At 45.0% G+C, this 13691-nt stretch overlaps 1 protein-coding gene across 1 annotated transcript in view; it reads left to right on the forward strand.

Annotated features, from left to right (window-relative positions):
• The window catches only part of LOC147450637 (putative serine/threonine-protein kinase SIS8), a 129981-nt gene that overhangs the window by 49069 nt on the left and 67221 nt on the right, over positions 1-13691 (forward strand). The gene's annotated exons all lie outside the window — the stretch shown is intronic.

Below are 13691 nucleotides of genomic sequence, written 5' to 3' on the forward strand. Positions count from 1 at the left end.
ATATAATTTAATGTCGTTTATGAAACCTGTTTCATGTTTTTGACGCTATGAAACGAAACGTTTCAAAACCTCGAAACCTCGAAACGACCGAAACCACGAAACGTTTCATGTCACATTGATTTGAATGATAATGACAAGCATGATGATTTACATGAAGATGATGTGTTAGTTGATGCTTTTTCTAGCGAAGCTAACCTCGTTGCAGATTCGATCAATCACGAAGGATCCATCTTGGCTCTCGAGCCTAGGTCCAAAGAACCCCTTCAAGAAGAACCGATCTTTGCTCTCGAGCCTAGGTCCAAAGAACCCTCACAGGAAGTATTATGTGTTCGCATGATTGATACGCAAGCATTGTTCGAGTGTTTCATTCGTGATCGTTTCTTGTATTTTAGTCAGTGTCTTTATGTGATCCCTTTTCCGAGGCATGACATATTGTACGTTGAGCACGTTTCACTCATGAATGAGCACGAATGTATGCGGATTTTTCATGAAAAGTTGAAAGGTATGTATGTAAGGAAGTCACATTCCATGTCACTTCCTCGGCATGACACATTCGTAGAAAGAGCTCATGAAAGTATGAGCACCAAGCATGGGCATTTCCGTTGTGAATTGCCACAGTTGATTGCTCTAGATCAAAAGAGAAAGATTCGATCTCATTGTTTGCATGTATTTGGTGAACGGTTTGTCACTCCGTCTCTATGTTCATCTACATTGCATACACAGTCTTTAGAGAAGACAAGATTTTTTCCAGTCACTTTACATGGAATAGGTATGTTCATGGTTTTGTGTTGGAAATGGGTTCAAGAATTTTCAGCCATGGAGTTCTTGACGAAGAAAGAAGCATGACTCCACGAAGTTGAAGCATTGAAGATGACTTTGTCGCTTTCGGCGCGGCCCAAAGAAGCAGGCGTTGCAGACCTTTATGAAGTTCAAGTACGGCACGACCCACACATATGAGTGGGACGGCGAAGAGTCCCTTCCAGGATTCCGGATGCTATTGGCGATCTCCCTTGACGCCATACAGTTCGGTACCAGTACCTCACTTTGAAAAGGAGAGAATGTCACGTGACACATCCAACCCTATGTGTCCGTTGACAAGCTACAGCATGATCAGGGTTCAGTCAGTCCAATCAGTCTAGATTAGCAGTGATCTGGCACTTTTGTGAGTCTATTCGTAGACCGTGCATGCCCAATCACTTAGTGTAGATGCATATCCTCTGGTTGCACACAGCATGATCATCAATATTCCCATCAGAATCCATCAGAATCAGTCAGGGGAATTTTCCAATCTATTTAGCCTATTTTATCTATTTTTGGCATTTTTCACTTATTAATTTAAGTGACTTTCCAACAAAAGTAGCTAGGACAATTTTGCTAAGTTTGTATATAAGCAAACTAGAGCTAGCACTATTTGGCAGAAGAGGCAACAGGAGCCAAGCTTAGTAGGCAACTTCTGAGCAAGACAAAGACCTTGGCGGTTTCCCCCACTAAGCAAGAAGGACCTCCCTTAGCGTTTTTCAACAAGAACCATCGCCAGCCATCCTCATCATTGGCGTTTTGCAACAGCACATCATCACCATATCAGCATTGCCTAGCGTTTTGCATCAATATGTCATCGCGAGCAGAAGACCACAGAAGCTATCGTTTTTGTTCCGCTTCAGCTAGCGTTTTTGACAAGACAACAGGCCAGCGTTTTTGGAAATGCTAAACCGTAGCGTTTTGGATTTCCCCAACGTTTGCAGACTCCAGCCTTTACAGCCTTCAGCCCGGCGATTTTCAGCATTAGAAGACCTGCAAGATCAGCCATAAAGAAGTAGCAGATTCAGCCCGGTAAGACCATCAGTTTTCAGCCTTAAGAGACCTCAGTGTTCAGCCCTAAACCTGCAGATTTTCAGCGACAAAGAACCACAGAAACAGCCCCAAAAATCAGCGTTTTTGGACCTGCAGCAGATTTCAGCCCATAGCGTTTTTGGACAGCAGTAGAAAGATTGCAGATTTCAGCCCTTAGGTCGACTTCGTCATCACAGTCGTCATCGTCGACTTAGCCTAGACTTGCATCAGTCTCATGCATACCATTTGTACCAGATTGTGCAATCATAAGTAGACCACTCTCGTCGGCGAGAGTGGGGCCTTCTGAGGAGGGTTTTACAACGTCTCTGGTGTCGTATTCTCTTCTCTATCTCTCAGTCTCATACACTTTCACGCACAGTGTCCATTCACTTTGTTTGTGTCCATTGCACACTCTCTCATTAAGAATGGAAGGCTCTCCCTTCCATAAGAACAAAAGGAACCTTGAGCACAGTTCGGAGCACTCATCTTGAGCAAAGCGCAAATATTCATTCCGTTGCACCTAACAGTTGATTACAGGGCTTTGAACAAGATGACCGTCAAGAATAAGTTTCCGATGCCTTGCTGTCACGTGCATATCTAACCCTATGTACATGTGGACAAGCTACTTCATGACAAGGGTTCAGTTAGCTTAGGAAGTGTTCTGGCACCTTTGTGAGTTTGTTTGCAGGCCATGCATGTCCAGGCACTTAAGAGTAGATGCATATCCTCTGGTTGCACACAGCATGATCATCAGCATTACCATCAGATTTCATCAGGAGCATTTTACAGTGCACAGAACCTATTTTACCCATCTTTCACTTATTTTTAATAAGTGACTTTGTTGGGAAACTGGGTAGGGCAATTTGGCCAAGCTACTATATAAGAAAACTAGTGCTAGCACTTTCTAGTAGAAGAGGCAGCAGAGACCCAGTTGTCTGGCAATGCACCTTCTGAGCAAGACCCCCGGCGGAACAACTTAGCGTTTTCAACCATCAAGAAAGGCCAGCGTTTTTCAGCCATTGCAGATCAGCCCCAGCGTTTTGCAGATTCACAGTAGATTCCCCTAGCGTTTTTGCAACAGACAACAGATCAACCTAGCGTTTTTGCATTTGCAGAATACCATTAGCATTAGCGTTTTGCATTTTTAGCAGTCAGACTCCGTATCGCAACCCCCAAACCTCGTAGATCTCACCTTCCTGCAGCAAATCCTTGCTGCACGGTCAGATCAACCAGCGTTTGCAGATTCAGACCGCTGTTTGCAGATTTCAGCGACATCGTCGGCAAGACCATTGCATTTAGGCCATTGTAGAGATTTGTGCAATCAATAGCAAAAACTTCTCTCGCCATCGAGAGAGGGGCCCTTGGAGGAGGGTTTGACAACTTTTCTGGTGTCGTATTCTTCTCTCTCTTTCTCTCAGTCTCAGCCTTGATTCACAATGTTTACCACTTTGTTTGTGATCATTTGCACTCTCTCACTAAAGAAACGGAAGGCTCTCCCTTCCGTAAGTAAAAGGAACCCTTTAGCACTCATCTTGAGCAAAGTTCAACATTCACTTCCTCTGCACCTTACATTGGTATCAGAGCTTTGGCAGTGTTCTGTATTACTCTAGGAAAGAACCACAAGAATTTTTTTTGCTTGTTGCAGTCGCACGTAACCCAAGTCCACTTGGGCGTGTCGATTCCTAATCGTGTTTTTGAAGAGTGACAGGAAACCCAAGAAAGAAGGGCTTGTCCAGCCTTCCCTTGTTTCTCTTTTTCACTCATTGAGAGTGGACCGTGCACTTAGCGGCCGGCCAATTGATGTGAGGTAGAAAAAAGAAACCTTGGTGTGAGCGCAAGACCGCCAAGGGGTACGCCCGCGGGAAAGAGAAAAGCTCGGGTAAGAGAAGATCCTTCTCTAACACACAGATTGCAAGCTAAAGAAGAACCTCAAGAACCTTAAGAACCTCAAGAACTCAAGACCCTCAAGAACCCAAGAACCCAATAACCACAACAACCCAAGTTCCTCATGAACTTAAGAACCCAAGACTTCAGTGTATGGTCATCACCCGAAGCGGAATGGATACTTCGCATGGAGGTGATGAGCATGGAAGTGGCGAAGAAATTTTTTTCCCATCGGGAGGTTTTTTCGACCCCTTCCCCATCTACGCCAAGGATTGCACCAAATCCTATGGAGGCTTTGGTCAAGACGATGATGGACATGATGATACAACAAGAAGCGCAATGCGCTGCCTTGGAGCGCGAGCGCGAAGAAAGAAAGGCAGAATTTGATCGTGAACGCGAAGAAAGAATGGCAACCTTAGAGTGTGAGCGCGAGCAAGTACGCTTGGTGGCCGAAGAAAGAAAAAAAGAATTGAATCGCAAGCGCGAAGAAAGAAAAGCAGAATTGGATCGCAAGCGCAAAGAAAGAAAGGCCGACTTGAAATGTGAGTGCATGAGTGATTTTATTCAATCTAGGTAATCTGTAACAAGGGAGTGGAGTGACTCCCCTCTTGTGCAGCACGCACTACACCAGATACAACCACCTGATTCAATGTGCGCTTAAGGAATAGACACTGCTAAAGTCTCAAGTTACAACTCTAATATTAAGCAGAATTTGCAAAGTTCTTCTCCATCCACTTTGCATGGAGAGCGGGAAAGTTCCTGCCCTTGAACAAATTATTTAGCTTACTATTTTGTTCTTTTTCTTGTGCCTCGAGACCTGATGGTAGAGTTACCCAGAACGCAGAACGGGAACGGCGGTACACTCCATGTGGAATGGCGGAACGGCAAAGGTCGAGAACCGGAATGGCGTGCCATAAAAACACCCAAATAATGCAATTTTTAGCGTTATGTGCTTGAATACAAGTACTATTAGAGTTCTTTGACTCAATTACTCATAGGAAACTCGACTTGAAGACCTTTAACCTTACTATGACTTGATTGCGTCGTTAACTGCAATTTCATTGAAACCTCATTTATCTTTTTAATGACTGGAAATGGACCATACATCCTAAAAGACAACTTGGGACACTTCTTTCCAACTTGCTTAAGACGTTGCTTCTTGATTTTTAAATACACCCAATCCCCTTCCTTGATCGAAACTTCCTGACGATGCTTATTAGCCTGCCGTGAATAAGATTCCTGAGCCTTGCTTAGCCAAGCTTTACACTCTCAGAAATCTCATCCAATGACTGACTTTCAGCATTGGCATCAGGTATTTGACTGACCAAGTGAGTCAAAAGTGACTGGAATGGACGGCCAAAAGCTGTCTCATACGGAGTTCGACCAATGGTAGAGGAAAAAGAGTGATTCAAAATAGCCTGGACCAATGGGAGATAGAGCTCCCACTGAGACTGCTGATCATGAACATATGACTTTAAAACATCAAAAGCCAACTGATTGTAAATCTCTGTCTGACCATTTGACTGTGGATGAAAAGCCGATGAAAAATTCAACATAGTGCCAAAATTTTGAAAGAGTGCGCGCCAAAAATTGGACGTGATGCAATATGGTTGGCCTGAGAGAGGACAACACACATAAACTTGACGAAAATACAACAAACCATAACGAATGAGATAGTTGCTTGGCCCTTGGGAAGCAAGAGCCTGCAACCATTGTTTATTAAACTCGGAATCCGCATATTGGTTCTTCATGCTGTCGAGACACACCCTGAATAGAAATTGTGGATCTTGACTCAAGAGCCAAAATTTGTCCTTTGCGACTCAACGCATCTGCAACAGGGTTAGCTTTTCCAGGCACATACTCAATCAAATCTCCAAATTGCTCAAAAAATTGTGACCACCGTGCTTGGCGATCACTCCAATGTGCACTAGGCATAGATTGGAGCCACTTGAGGGCTTGATGATTTGTGCGAACTGTAAACTCTCTACCATACAGAATATGCTTCCAATGCTTAAGAGAGTGAATGACAAACAAAAGTTCTTTATCATAAATTGAATAGTTCTTTTTTGCACTATTGAGCTTCCGGCTAAGGAAAGCTATAGGACGACCATGCTGCTGAAGCACAGCGCCGATGGCGACATTGCTCGCATCCGTCCATACCTCAAAGGGGTCAAGAGGCAAGGATAAGACACGATGCTTTTGCACCGCAACCTTGAGAGCTGCGAAAGCCTCAATGGCTGCTTCGGGCAAGTCTACGCGTTGACGGCGAGTCTTTACCCCTTTCAAAACATCAGTCATAGGTGCGGCAATGCGTGCAAAATTCTCTATTTGCGAACTATATGCTTGACATAAACCAAGAAAAGAACGCACATCATATGCAGTTTTGGGCAATTCCCAATTACGTATCTGTTCCACCCTCAGGGGGTCTAGCTTGACGCCTTCTGCAGAAATGATATAACCTAGATCAGTAACTTCAGTGAGAAAAAACGCAGATTTCTTAGCTGCAATGTACATTGACACTCATCCAAACGGGTTAGTACCCTTTTGACATCCTTTTCATGTTGTTCCCACGATGCAGAAAAAATGAGAATATCATCAAGAAAGATGAACACACATACATCAACCATATCGCCGAAACGGCCTACCATGAGACGATTAAATGTACCCACGGCACCTGTCAATCCAAAAGGCATAACAACATACTCCCATTGCCCTCGCTCGGTGCGAAAAGCGGTCTTGAAGATGTCGCCTTTGAATACCCATACCTGATGGTATCCACTCTTGAGATCGATCTTGCTGAAAACTATCAAGGATATACTCAATGCGAGGCATCGGAAACTTGTTCTTGACGGTCATCTTGTTCAATGCCTTGTAATCAACACACAAACGAGACGAACCATCTTTCTTGCGGACAAACAAAATAGGAGCAGCAAAAGGACTTACACTAGGACATATAAATCCTCGAGCCACCAACTCCGTGAGTTGCGGCTCTAACTCTTCCTCCTGTGTCTTGTTCAAATGGCAGGGAGCCTTTCTGACAGGCTTTGCCCCCTCCATAAGCTCGATGCGATGATCCTCCGGCCGCTCATGTGGGAGACGGGGTGGAAGATCATCTTGCAAAAAGAGATGCTTAAACTTGGTAAACAAATCTGAATACTTGTTTGGAGCCTGAATGCTCTGGGAAACTGGAGTAGCATAGATGAATGCCGCTTGTGCTCCTCGTCATAATTCACGCTTTATCTGCACATGAGAAATGAGAGGCAAAGAATGTAGACCTTCCTCAGCACGAATGATGATGGGGGAGTCAGTCTTGGCATTTAATGTGAGAGCGTTGGCCTCCCAATCAATGAGAGGGTTATGCTCACTAAACCATCTAATGTCCAAAAGCATATCACATCTTGAAAGAGGAGACGCGAGAAATTTCCTATGGAAAGCATCCTGTTGAACTGTAAACAACAAATCAAGGCACTCTTTCGTGATGAGAGAGTCCATACCGGGAGCGAAGCCAGAAACCTCGAGAGGAGATTTCTGGCTGACCTCTAGGTGGGCTCTCTCAACAAGAGAGGCTCTAATCACATCATGCATACCGCCTGGATCAAACAATATGATAAAACTCTGACCCTTTACATGACTATAACGCTTCATGAGAGACTCATCAATGTGTGTGTCAGAGACATGAGAAGATTCAGCTTGGTTCATTAAAGTGCTTGTGGTTGCTGTGAATGCCTTTGGTTCTTCAGGTGGGGCTGTCTTAGGACAAGCCTTCTTAATGTGATCCTTTACGTGACATTGATAACATCTACCTTCCTTAGCATGAATCACTTGTTCTTTAGCCGTGATGTATCCTCCTATAGTTCCTTGTGCAACTTTTTCATCTAGGTTAGCTTAGGTTTTGTAGGTGCTTTAGCTTTACCCTTAAATTCATTTTGAGAGATCTTTTCCGAAGAATTAGAGGAAGATGGGATAGAAGAGTTACCATTTTTACCATTTCTACCGTTCTTACCATTCTGTGGGTTCTGAGAAGTCTGAGAGGTTCCTTCAGAAGTCTTGTTCTCCTTAGGCTTTCCCTTATTGTGCTTCATCTTTTGTGCGAGATGCCTCCTTGCGCTCCGTATCCGATTTGCGTAATTGAGTGCTGAGCTGCAAAACACAATGAGAGAAAGACATAACTGGCATACCATTTTGTTTTAGAGTGCGCCAATCATCCTTCAATCGTGCCCGGTACTGGGGTGGCATAAACCACGCCTTGAGCTTGTCTTGGAAGTCGGCCCAATTGAAGGAAAGGGGTGCGTCTTCGTCGGCTTCCTCTAGGTGCGCGGCCAACTGTGCCTCTTGCCATGCGTGGTACCAATTGATGGCATCACCGGCAGGGTACATGGCTGTCATCAAAACCTTGCTATTGCCTGTCTTCTTAGTTGTCGCAAAATATTCATTAAATTGATGCAACCAAGAATGAATAACTGTAGCATCCATCTTACCATCATACTTATTGAAAGTTAACTTCTCTGTGACTGGGTTGTTGGAGTTTGAATCTCGGCTTGCGCCACTTGATGAACTACCAACATCTTTGGCTGGCTCGGACTTCGAGGCGAGAACTTGTCGAACCAATTCTTGCATGCGTAGTTCTCTTTGTGCCTCACGATCGGCCTCCAAGGCCGCTCATCTTTCTTCGGCCGCCAAGCGTGCATCATCGCGCTCACGCTCCAAAGATGCCTTTCTTTCTGCATTTCTTTCTTTTGGTTCCTTGTCCGCCAAGCGCGCTTGTTCACGCTCGCGAATCATCTGTTCCTCGGAGGTTGCCTGTCGTTCTTGGCGCTCAAGCTCCAAGGTAACGCACTGCGCTTCTTGTTGAGCCATCGCAATGCAATTCGCTTCTTGTTTTTGTGCCATCATGTCCATCATCGATTTGACCAAAACCTCCATAGGATTTGGTACAACCCGTGGCGTAGATGGGGAAGGAGGAGGGTTAGGAATCATCTGTTCCTCGGAGGTTGCCTGTCGTTCTTGGCGCTCAAGCTCCAAGGTAACGCACTGCGCTTCTTGTTGAGCCATCGCAATGCAATTCGCTTCTTGTTTTTGTGCCATCATGTCCATCATCGATTTGACCAAAACCTCCATAGGATTTGGTACAACCCGTGGCGTAGATGGGGAAGGAGGAGGGTTAGGAAAACCTCCTTGGTGATGAGATTCTTCTTCGCTACTGTCATGCCCATCACCTCCATGCGAAGTATCCATTCCGCTTCGGGTGATGACCATACACTGAGATCTTTGGTTCTTAAGTTCACGAGGAACTTGGGTTCTTGAGGGTCTTCACCCGAGTTTTGCTCTTTTCCGCAGGCGCATCCCTTGGCGGCCTTGCGCTCACACCAAGGTTGCTTTTTCCCACCTCACGTCCATTGGCCGGCCGCTAAGTGCACGGTCCGCTCTCAATGAGTGAAAAGAGGCACAAGGGGAGGCTAGACAAGCCCTTCTTCAAAAACACGATTAGGAATCGACACGCCCAAGCGAACTTGGGTTACGTGCGACCGCAACAGCAAAAAAAAATTCTTGTGGTTCTTTCCTTGAGTGATACAGAACACTGCCAAAGCTTTGATACGAATATAAGGTGCAGCGGAAATGAATGTTGTTCTTTCTCAAGATGAGTGATCCGATCGTGCTCAAGGTTCTATTGAAGGGAGAGACTTCCGTTTCCTTAATGAGAGAGTGCAAGTGATCACAAACAAAGTGACATTGTGCGTGAAGGTGTTGAGACTGAGAGATAGAGAGAGAGGAATACGACACCAACAAGTTGTCAAACCCTCCTCCGAAGGCCCTTCTCTCGATGGCAAGAGAAGTCTATGCTATTGATTGCACAAACCGGTACAAGATGCTGATGCAAACTCGTGAAGCTATGATGCAAAGTGCGGAGACGACGGTGACGACGACGACGACTGCGGAATCTACTGCCTGCTGCTGTGCATGCTGTGAATGAAATGCGGATCTGCTGTATTAAAAATGCTGGATCTGCTGCCTTTTGTTCGCTGAATTTACTGCTTTAAAACGCTGGTTCTGGTGCCTTCTGCTCGCTGAATTTGCTAGTGTTCGAAGCCAAAAACGCTGGATGTTATGGCTGGGAAAACGCTGAGCCTGCAGGTTGTTGAAACGCTGAATTGGCTGAGTATTGCAGGCGCTACTGAGTGGCTGCTGGCGAGAAAAGCAGGTACTGAAAAACACCAGGTGTGTGGGCTGAAAACGCTGGAGTTGTTGAAAAACGCTAGGCTTAAGGGGGGTGGTTCTTGCTTGAGAGGGGGAGAGAGAAGTCTGCTGCTGCAGAGAATTTCCTGGTGCGCTTTCTCCTCTTGTGCCCAATTGTACTAGCGCTAGGTTTGCCTATATATTCTCTTAGCAAATCTGCCCTACCTAGTTCCCAACAAAAGTCACTTAAAATAATAAGTGAAAAATGTCAAAAATAGGTTTTGTGTGCTAGAAATGCTTCTGATGGATTCTGATGGTAGTGCTAATGATCATGCTGTGCGCAACTAGAGGATATGCATCTACTCTAAGTGCCTGGGCATGCACGGTCTGCGAACAGACTCACGAAAGTGCCCGAACACTTCCTAAGCTAGACCGAATGGACTGAACTGAACCCTTGTCATGCTGTAGCTTGTCCACGGACGCATAGGGTTGGATGTGTCACGTGATAGGTGATCCGCGGTCATAGTATATACACAATAGACACAATGCTGATACATAAGAACACATGCAATTACATATTAAAGCTCTGAAATAATTGCAAGAGTAGAAGTTAACAGACAAGACTTGAAGCTTGAGCCATAACATTCAACAAAATTTAGTTTTCCATTATTTTTGGCTAACAAGGCCCGCTAAGGCGCCACAAAAAAGATAAAATTCAAGAGAAGTCTAGACTCTACAGTGCAAAGACCCAAAAGTCTAGAAGACTTAAAATTAAAGTCTAATGTACTGCAATAAAGTCTAATGTACAGTGCGAAGACCCAAAAGTCTAGAAGACTTAAAATTAAAGTCTAATGTACTGCAATACAAGAAAACCAAAGGTGACATATACCATAAAGAAACTACAAATGTGGCAATACAAAAAGGTATGGAAGTCTTAAAGTCTGAAGACTCAAGAGTCACTACCTTGAGTAGCCTCCCAATTAGTAGTAGTCGGTTGCATGTCATGCACATCCTCCCATGCCTCATCATCGAGCTCTGGCGGCTCGGTCTCGGCCATGGAGAAACTACCTGGTGTTGGTGCCTCTGTATCTCCACCTGCCCGAGGAGCCTCTTGCTCCATCTCCCACTGTGTAAAAGGATTTGTTTGTTTAGTCGTTCTCTTGCAAAGCATTTTCAAGTTTGCACTAACAAAGACAAGATCATTTACCTTCTCTACTCTAACCGATTCCTCTTGTCGAAAGCAACGTGGCTAAAGATACTCCGCAATTTCTCCAAGCATGAGGTACTAAGTGATTGGCTGAGAATACGGATCGTCGGTCTCTGAAGCTCAGGGCCATCATAGCCACAGTCCTCCCACCGTAGCATTGAACCTATCTGCTTGCGATCAATCTGAGCATTAGGAGTGCCAAATGACCCCCACATCTCTCTGTACTGTCTCAACTGATCCTTGACAATGCGTCGGCCATCTCTGTCTAGGGCTATCTTGTTTGAGATCTCTGTAAATTGATACATGACTTCTTATGTGTCTCTTGCCCTGCACCTTGGAACTTTGGATCCACCGCAAGTTGCAGAGGGCATGGATCTCTGCATATCACTCTACATCCGGCTCAAGCCGTGCAAGCTCCTCGATCATGCATTCCATGGCCTCATAAACCTTGCCAATGGAAGGCTCCGTGCCATCCACAACACGAAGCAAATGAATCACCGGTTTAACGTGTGTGTCTAGACTCTTGAGCTCCTTCAAGAACTCTAAATCTAAATCCTCTGCCTTCTCCTTGCACACAATCCTTGCATAGGAGGAGGTGGTGAACTCGTCACTGATGAAAACATGCCGTACCGCATTTTGACATTTAGACAACCTACGTACGAGGAGAAAATTGAACGGGAAGCTGGTGTCTGAATACTTGAGGAGCACTTTGCCACCTGACCTCTTGAGATACTTGGACCGAATGAAATTGTGATTGTTGGTGAAGGTCATAGTCGTCACTGCATCTGCAATGATTGATGCGATTCATTCTAGCTTGCCGATGTCGTTTAAAAGGTTGTTAAAGCAATGTGTCATGCAAAAGCACACTATGACATGCGGATAATTGCCCTCTACAGCCCTGTTTGATCCTCCCCATGTGTGACAACATGTTGCTTCCTGATCGTCTCTATGGCTGTTGTCCACTCTGCAGCGAGGACATCGGCGGATTTTCCACTCTCGGTGGCATCATGAGAGTTCACAAAGTATGTGACGAGGCCATGAATGGATCTCTTCCTCGTATCGCTCCACCCGTTGGATGGAGACCCACCGGGAAGAGTGGAAGAAGGAAAAATGAGGGATGAGGGTCTTTGGGTCGATAGCTTTGCGTGCGGGCTTGGATTTAGGATTGAATTGCCGATCCTTTTTCTCAAGATCCTTCTTCTTCTTGGCGCTTACGTTGGTGCAAAATCTCACCTCATGTCCTGGCACTGGAAGAAAGTGTGCCCTCACTTTGTCGTAGCCCCCTTTCCGATGGTAAGAGCATAGCTTGCATGCCCATGTGCGAGCACCTCTTGCTGCCGACAAGGTTCATAGGCGTGGTCCGATTGTGAACCTTGTCGAAGTGTAGCAAGATCTCCCGACCATTCGTCTAACACAGAATGTGGCTCTGTGACGAAACGCAGCCACGAGCCGTGCTGGTAAAAAGTTAGCACCCCATGCGGTACCAAGCTCTCGCAAACATAAGCCAGGTTTCGGCAACCCTAGGCTCTGGAGTTTGATACATGTCAAAGTGCAATGGAAAGTTAGCATCCCGTGCAGTACCTAGCTCTCGCAATTGTAAGCCAGGTTTGGCAAAAGTCTAGGCTCTGATACCATGTCAAAGCGCAATGGAAAGGACGAAGGCACGAGAGCATGGGTGGAGGGTGGTGGGAAGAGGAGAAAAAATTGAAAGAATGGACCAAGCCCTGCAGGCCGTCACACACTCTCAATGATCACTAGATATTCAAACTGTGCAGATGATATCTCTAAAGTGTTACCCCTCCCCTCTCCTCTATATGTAGAAGTCTACATGGGCTGGCTCAATTCCCCAAATACCACCCTCAATCCTTTAATGTGGGGATATGAGAAGTCATTGCTCAAAAACCTTCTATAACTGACCCAAAACTGAAGTGACTGGACAGAATATGGGCACTGCCTGAGATCAAAGCAGTAGGGACTAGCCTCCACAGACACAGAGAAGCCCTTTCTGCTTAAATTATGACAAAATACCCAGGAGCTGACCCTCAAACTCTAATAATAGAAAGATTGGGATCTACTTTGTCCAGCAATTAACAGCTTTCTTCTCCCAAGAATGGAGACCCTCAACAAAGTGTAGACAACTTACAAAGCACCTCCAATTTAAGAGCTTTTTACAGTGAGCATTTCTTGTTATGGAGTAATGTTATTCGAGAAAATGGCTTGCCCTTGCTTTGTTAGTACATGCATGTGGCTCTTGAGAGAGTGCTGTGCGGTCCATTCATTTTTAATTTCATACTGTGTTCAAAATCTTCATGTTTAGAGTGTCGATATGTCACATCTGTTTGTAATGATTTAGAGAAGTGATGTGCAGTTTTAAATAGTGAGAGCATATCATGTGGAGTAATGATATTGCGAAGCGTTTTAAAGAGTCAGACCATACCATGTGCGTCAAGCTATGTTGTTTTTATCTATGTGTAGCTGCCCCCCACACGCCCTTGTTTTGAGAAATAATCACAATCTTTTTTTAATAAAGAGATTATACAGAAATGCTATTCTGATTGATCCTCAAAAGTTTCAAGGTATTCTGATGTGGTTTCCT

Source organism: Adiantum capillus-veneris, chromosome 9 (genome assembly GCF_014529385.1).
Source record: "Adiantum capillus-veneris isolate H3 chromosome 9, ASM1452938v2, whole genome shotgun sequence".
NCBI lineage: Eukaryota > Viridiplantae > Streptophyta > Polypodiopsida > Polypodiales > Pteridaceae > Adiantum > Adiantum capillus-veneris.